Raw genomic sequence first — 8,224 nt, 5'->3', positions numbered from 1 at the left:
TCCAGGAAGGGTAGGGGGCAGGACAGGGGTCTTTTGCCCTGTCCCCTGATCCTCCTCAGGATCCGCCTCCATCTTCTGAGAATTTATTCTTAGAGTAGCAATTGTTATGGACTGAGTCGTGTGCCCCAATCCCATTCATATGTGGAAGCCCTAACCCCCAAGGTGACTGTATTTGGAGAAAAGGCCTTTGAAGAAGTGAGGAAGTTTACATGTTGCCATAAGGGTAGAGCCCTCATAATCTGAGTGGTCTAATAAGTGGAAGAGACATAGGGAGGCTGGAGCACCGAAAAGACCATGTGAGGACACAGCGACAAGGAGGCTGTCTGCAAGCCAGGAAGAGACTTTGCTAGAAATCAGCCCTGATAGCGCCTTGGTTTTGAACTTCCAGCCTCCGGAATTTTGAGAAAATCAATTTTTGTTGTTTAAGGCACCCAATCTGTGATATGTTGTCATGGTAGCCTGAGCAAACTGATACAGCAGCTAAAGGTGGGAATGTCAGGCTTACCGCAACTCCAGGCGTGGGGTTGGCAGAGACTGTAATACTGTATTTTGTGATACTAGGTGGGCGTGCTGCTGTTGGTCAGATTGCTGAAGGCTGAGCCTTCAGGGTGAGGGTGTAGACCTGCAGCTTGGGTTTCTAGTAGCCCAGGAGCAGATAGGTAGTTATCACCTCATTGTACCTCTGGCCTGTCAGCATGTCCTGGATCTCTTCCTGTGTGTAACCCATGGATAAATCAACTCAGTCTGGAGATGCTAGCAGTTAGATAGTGGCTCTACGTAAGGCTTCAGTTCCTCATCTTCACGACCCACATTCATCCATGGATCCTTCACGATTTGCTCTGAAGTGCTTCTCTTGCTGAGATTGAGAATGAGACATTTCTTGAGCAGGTTTTAATATTCTATGCAAGTCTAAGGGAGTGTGGTTACCCAGTATTTCCTTCCACAGCTCTCTGAAGTTCTGCCCATCAAAGGCAGAGACCCACTGACCCAGCCTCCACACAGCCATGGCAGGTCTGTTGTACTTTTGGCCCTGGGAGAGTTCCGGGGCAGCATAATGGGGGACTGCCCCAGAGGGTATCCAGCTTATTGCCAAAGGTGAATTTGTTGCTGAAGCCAAAGTCTCAAACTCGACGTTCAAGTCAGCTTCCAAGAGCTGGTTTTCTGTCTTTGAGTCTCCATGGACAATGAACATCTGGTGCCCGTACTGTTCAGCAGACACCGTCTGGCAGAATTTGGCTTGGATCTCTTCTTCTTGCATACTGCCATGAACCACTGGGTACTCTCCACAACAAGAAGTCCTGTCCTCAGGCTCCATCATGTCAGGTAATCTCAGTGTGTTGGGATGATTCGCAGCGTTCATGGTTTTTACTTTGCAGAATCTTCTGTAGGCTGGAGAAATTCTGTTGGGTCATGTCAGCGATCTCCATGGCTACCTCTTCTTCTGTCAGGCCAACTTCACCAGGGCAAAGGCACTCTTGTTGGTGGTCTCAAGGTCGATTCCAACCTGGGTCTCCTTTTCAGCAGAGATGGCAGAGAGGCCCTGAAGATGTTGGATTTATAGCTAGGCTCAGAGGAAGGGTAACCTCAGGTCAGCTTAAACCTGAGGAAAGCTGGTCAGAAGCTTGGTCCAGGCCACCTCAAAAGAAAATCACTTCCAAACAACGCCTGATGAACTGCCTGTTCACATAGAGTCAAAACACAATGGCAGACTAAATAAAAATAAATGAAGTAAAAAAAGAAATGAGAAAAAGGGATAAATAAAAAAGAAAGCAATGAGAGAAAGAAAAAAAAGAGGAAACTGTAAAGAAAAAGAAAAAAAATAAGATCAAGAAAAATGTGAAAAAATAAAAAGGAAGAAAAAACTGAACGAGAAAAAATGAACAAGGAAAAATAAGAAAAAAAGAGTAAAGAAAAAAATTAGTAAGCGAAGTAGACAGAAGAGCCACAATGCTAAGGAGAAAACAAGCTGACTCTGGTCAGATGTCCCTCAGGTCACTGAAAACCAGCTCCCTGAGCTCAGGACTGAAAACCTACTTTAACCAGAGTCTCGTAGGTGCTGGAATCCCATTAATAATGGCTCCTTATGAGATCATAGGAAGAAAGGGACCTGTCATGGCAGGTGATAATCCTTAGTGGTTTCTTCACTTTTTTCTTCTTTTTTTTGGTCTGAAGAACACTTTAGTTTTTTAAAAAATAATTGTGAACCCTAAACAGCTTTTTGTTTATATGGGCTGTAGTTATCAATGTTTACTTTAATAGAAATTAAAACCTTTGTAATACTTCAGTGGCTTTTTCATTTCTAGGTTGAAAAACTAATAATTTTTTGGCTCGGTGTATTTTTAAATGTCCGAATAGGTGGAGATTTTATCTCTTTATTATTTTCCATTTTATTATCCTTTTCCCCCTCATAATTTATTTTCAAAGATTCAGGTTTTTAGTGTTCTATTCTTTGGTTTTTGGTGATTGTATTCCCGTGGTGTACATTAACGAGTTCTTCTATATTTCCTGTAACTTGGTAGTTAAATCTCGAGGTCTGATCAGATTTAGATGTGATTTTTTTGGTGAGACTCCTTCACGGGTGACTGTGTGGTCTTTTATCAGGAGGCACACGATATCTGATGGTCTCTGTCTTGTTAGCAGGCTTTCATTGCTTAGCTTCATTAAATCATGAAGAGTAGGAAAATACTAAATCTATCTTCCCTTCAATTATTAGCAGGAATACTTGTACATAGAGAAATGTCTCCTCTTCTATTGTTTATAAACTTCAAACTCATTTACCGTTTGGTCAGAGATGATGATCTTTATGACTCCTGAAATTTGTTCAAGGCTTTTTAAATGGTCTAATATACATGCTTGTTTTTCGAATTGTTTTTCATATGGAGCTCCCAGGTGAAATTTCACTTAAATAAATATTTCTGTAGATAAAAGATATTTTGAAAGTTCTGAACTCAGCTGAAGGAATAAATGTCTAAGTGAGGAATTTTGGCATCAGAAGTATCATATTGGATATTTGAGGCCCTGAGAATATTTTAGATCTTGTTAGGGCTGAAAAAATATAAAATCAACCAGCTACAGTGCTACCCACGGCCCCTAGTGATGTGTGCAACGTGCAACATACGTTTAGTGTGTTAGCCATTGTTAATATCATATAATCTAACCATCTTGTTTTATATGTGGGAAACGGGCTCATTCATTTGTTTGTTCATTCATCAGATTTTTCCTGAGCCTTTATGCTCCGAGGAGGCAGTATTTCACGTGCTGGGTAAACAGCAGAACAAAATTCCTGAGTTTGCTGTGCTTTCTTGTGGGGTGCTGGAAACGAAATCTTAATAAATTAACATAAGTTGAGAGCATGTTAAATGAAATGAAGGAGATAAACAAGGTGATGTGTTAGTGCTGCCAGGTAGAGCGCTACTTTAGATGGGGTGCTAACATTTAATGTGAGGCCTCCTTCACAGGAGCCCAGTATGCAGAGATCTAAGACAAGGACTCGGCAAGCAGAGGAACCCACAAGTGCAGAGGCTCTGAGATGGGAAGGAACTTGGCATAATCGAGTTGAAGAAAGGCAGTCAGTGTGGCTGACCTTAGTGAGCAGGCAGAGGGTAGTGGAAGGTGAGTCTAGTGAGGCAGGAGGGAGCAGAGTCAAGAATTCAGGCTTTCTGGTCGTTTCTGTCCTGGTACATTCCATATCTCACTTGGGGCTATGTTCAGCTGAACAGGTGCAGCTGCACAGTACAGTATTTTAAAAACCGCTTTCCTCACCCTGCCTGCTCCTGCTCTGAAGTCTAGCCTGTTCCTTAGGAAGCCAATTCTGAAGGAAACATGGTCCCTTGCTGCAGCCTGGGTTTTGTTTCTGACAGCTGCAGCCTCTGTGTTCTCAGGGACCACTAGCCTGCGTTGCTGATTTGAGCCAGGGTTGAAGAGCCAGCTCCTAAACTATGCCTGCTTTGCGCTCTGCCCTGACCTCTGGTGGGCTTGGCTTGTTAAGACAAAGACCAAGCTAGAATCTGGAAGCCTTTGCCTCCTATCCCCACCTGCCCATATTTGGTTTGGAGTGTGCACTGTAGTATGAAGGCTTCCAGGACCTACTGTAGAAAGGCAAAATTTCAGACACTGCCATGGGGTGGCAGGATGGCTTTTGAGCATCTAACACATCTTACATGATGCAAAGACCATTCTTTAGAGTTTGGATGGCATCAATTCTGCCCATCCTCCAGGTAAAATGAGTGGGCATAGGACCCAGCCTGACCAATGGGAGCACTCCATTTCTTTGGCTTCGGGGATTAGTTTCTTCAGAAAGAGCATATGACCCAAACTGGGCAAATCAGATTGTCTCTAAGAGTTGGTGCAGGGACCTTGTGGGGAGAGGGCATCTCTCTTTTTCCTGGGTCTGGAATTTTAAAGGTCCTTATATACCTGGATTGCTAGTAGCCATCTCTTTGGCCATATGGAGGAAAGGCTGCCTGAGAATCACATCTGCCTTGACGAGGGAGGTGGGGTCTGGGAATTCAGAGGGAGCCATCATTTAAGCTCTTGCTTCTGGGTGTGCCTAGAGTGAGCCAATAAATGCCTTTTTTCTCTTAACCTCGTTTCAGTTGGAGTTCTGTCACTTGCAGTTGGATATCTCTTAATTAATATGACGATCAATGCTAGCCATTGTTTTTAGTAGTAGTAGGTAATTAAAAGTGAGTTTGAAGTAAATACGCTGTGGTACTTTCGTTTATGACACTCACCACATTCGTAATTATATGTGGTGATCGGTGGACTGCTGTAAAATGTTGGCCTCTCATTATGTGAGCAGGGATTATATTTGTTTTGCTCATCACTCTAGCTCACTGATTGGTTGACAGTAAGTCCTCAATAAATATATGTGAAATGAATAAGTAGTCTGTGGTAAAGTTTACTGGTGTGCTGTTAAAATGTAATTGCCATTATCTAATACTATCGTGGTTATCTAGGAGAATGCCCTTATTCTTAAGTGAGTCATGCCGAAGAAGTGTTTAGGGGCAAAGTGGATTGATGCCTGCAACTTCATTAGCCCAGCAGGAAAAAAAAAAAGTATATCTGTGTATGTTAGAGAAAGCAAACATGGTAAGATGGTCGTCATTATTGAAATTAAATGGCAGCTTCAGAGGTGTTCATACACTTTTTTTTCAACTTTCGTATGTATAAAAATGATCAAAATTAAAGTAAGAAAAGAAAAAAAAATTACCATTGCCTAGGGGGCCACTCATATTTCTTCTGACTTTAAAAAACTTCCAATTCCCAAATTAAAGGACAAATACACCAGAGACAGACTATTTGCATTACAAAAGAATTTTTTATTTTCTAGGAAAAATATCCCCTCGGGTCTTTTTCAAATAATGGCAATTAAAATGATCCAATAAAGGCACAGAGTTCATCTGTAGGGGAACTGGAATTAGCCCTGGAGAGCAGATTTTTCCGTCCCTTCCTCCCTTTCTTTCTTCCTTCCTTCCCTCTTTTTTTTTATTTTTATTTTATTAGAATAAAAATGTTCTTTTTGTTTCTTCACATCATAAAGTCACTGTAAAAAAAATCTTTTGGACAATAAGGAAAGGTGTAAAGGAGGCAGTAAAAATTACCCATGTGTTACTAAAAATAATAGTAAAAATAGTCTAAGGCATCATTCTGAGCACTTTATATAAGTACACTTAAGCTCTGGGAGGTAGTTCCTACTCTCATTCCTATTTTGTAGATGGAGAAGTTGAGTTACAAAGGGGTTAAGTAAGTTTCCCAAGGTCAAGTCCCAGCTCCACCTAAGAGGGGAGCTCAGATTTGGAACTCAGGTAGCCCGACTCTAAATTGTGTGCTCTTCACCGCGGTCTGACGTGGCTCTGATGAGAAAAGCGCTCTGCATCCTTTCGTAATTACCTTCCATACATATGTTTGCACACTTGCTCATACACACATGCATGCATACGTGTGCAGACACCATAGTCACATGCATGCACAAAGATGTACACACATGCCGCAATCGAGCACAGACACATTTTAGAAAACTCTCATTTTATTCTTGGCGCTCTACGACTTGCCTTTACCATATATATAAGAGTAGGCAGAAGAGCGTACTGAACCCTGTGTACTTATCACCCAGGTTCAACAGTGACCGACTCACGGCCAGTCTTGTTTCATATCTACTCCCACTACTTTCCCCTCCTGATAGATTTAAAAAAAATTGTTTACTTTGAAAACATTTCAAACTTATAGGAGAGTTGCTAGTATAGAGAATACCCAAATACCTTTTAACTAAATTCACTTATTTTTAACATTTTGGCACATTTGCTTTATCATTCTCTCTCTTATTCTTTCTGTATGTGTGTATATATGTACATATATTTATAAAATTATTAATTTTTTGGATTATCTGATAGTAGACTGTATGGCTTAGGCCCTTTTACTTTTTCATACTTAAATGCTTCATTTCTTAAGAATAAAAGATATTCTCTTACAAAGTCACTGTACAGTTATTATAGTCAGGAAAGTTAATAGATAAATGCTTTTATCTATAATTTGTATTCCATTTTGTCAGGTGCCCCAATAATGTCTTTATTTTTATTTTAGTTATTTATTTTTTTGCCTCTAGTCTAAGATCTAGTCCAGGATCACACACAGCATTTAGTTATCATGTCTCTTTGGTGTCCTGTAAGGGACATTTTGAAAGAATAAAGCCATTTATTTTATAGACTGTACCTCAGTTTGGATTTATCTGATGTTGCTGTGTCTGTCTTGGTGTTATCACGTCTGGGGCTACGCGATCACCATTGGTTGTGCTAATTTTTATCACTCGGTTAAGGTATTATCATTTCTCCATTTATGACCTACTTAAAAAATTTAGCCACATATATTAATTTTATATATAAAGCAAGAAAAGATAGACCTACAGCATTATTTTTCATGGTGGCGCCAGCATCACCACCATCACAATCATCATTGTCGTTGTCGTCATCATCATCATCATTAAAGGCTTGTTATGTCAGATGCTGTGCTAAATGCTTTACCTGCTTAAATTTTCACAACTGCCCTGTGAATAAGAGGAAAGCGGGCTGAGAGAGTTAACTTGCCAAAGGCTGAGTGGAGCTTCAAACCTGGCTGGCTGCCCACTGCGCTCTTAATCATATACCATTGCTTTTTATCCAGTTCTCTAACTTTGTGTGTTTTAGTTATTTCTCAGTCTTAACTTTTTATAAACAATGCTGCCATGGATATCTCAGAATAAACATTTTTATGAGTCCTCAAAATCTCAGCCCTTAGAACCTGGGACTCTACTTCTTCCTGAAATATTTACGAGGCAGATGTTCTTATTAAATAAACATTAGGAAAATATACTCGGCAACGGGTCTTCCTATAAAGTTATGCTGGCTGAGAGTTGGAGGGGAGTCTTCTGATTGACAAGAATCTTCTCTAACCGTGACCTTGTAGCAGATGTGGTTATAATAGTAGGAACACCTCCTGAACGCCTGGGCACTGGGCCATGCCTTTTTCCTTTGTGATTTTCTTAATCTTTACAATAACACTGTGAGCTAGGTGCTAGCCCTCTGTGTTCAGATAAGAGCAGACATCCTGAAAGCGGCATCCCTGACAGGTGGACACAGCCTCTGTTTATGTACGCTCATGAGTGAGAAGCTCTTGTTTTGAGAAGCAGACTGGACTCTTGGACTGCCCTAATTGCTTACTTACTTCTGAAATAAGAATTCACTTAAAATCACATAGAATTCACTACAGAATTCATTAGATCTTTTTTCACACAATAGAGCTCGTACTGTTGAAATAGCAGTGAACATTATCTGCCATTGTTGAGCACTTACCAGGGGCCAGCCTATGTCTTTAGTGCTATTCTCATAGATATTGCCTCATTTACACACAGCGACCTTGTGAGAGGGGGGTGCACTGTTTCCTTCATTTTGTTTGTGAGATGACTGAGGCTTGTAGCTATTAAGTAGTGAGGCCAAGACAGTACCATCTCACCTGCATGTACTTACTTGGTGGCTTTAGAACTTCACCTCTAGATAGATGCCTGAAGGCAGGAAAGCGAAGCTGGTCAGTGGGGTCACCATAGAAAATGTCAATTTAGAAAGAAAACAGCTGACCAAGTTTCCTTCTAAAACCCTTCTTGGTTTTCAGAGTTTCATTATAGTATGCATGTGGGTTTGAACAAGGAAAATTTAAGTGGAAGTCTAGCAGACATTAATTATCATATCAACAA

General features: G+C 40.8%; 1 pseudogene; it reads right to left on the bottom strand.

Moving 5' to 3' along the window:
- Positions 1-580: 580 nt before the first annotated feature.
- Positions 581-4,522, bottom strand: LOC105289952 (annotated as a pseudogene).
- Between the last annotated feature and the right edge of the window lie 3,702 nt (positions 4,523-8,224).

The sequence above is a fragment of the Pteropus vampyrus genome, unplaced genomic scaffold (genome assembly GCF_000151845.1).
Source record: "Pteropus vampyrus isolate Shadow unplaced genomic scaffold, Pvam_2.0 Scaffold30, whole genome shotgun sequence".
Classification (NCBI taxonomy): Eukaryota; Metazoa; Chordata; class Mammalia; order Chiroptera; family Pteropodidae; genus Pteropus; species Pteropus vampyrus.
This window is presented reverse-complemented; position numbering and strand designations above follow the sequence as displayed.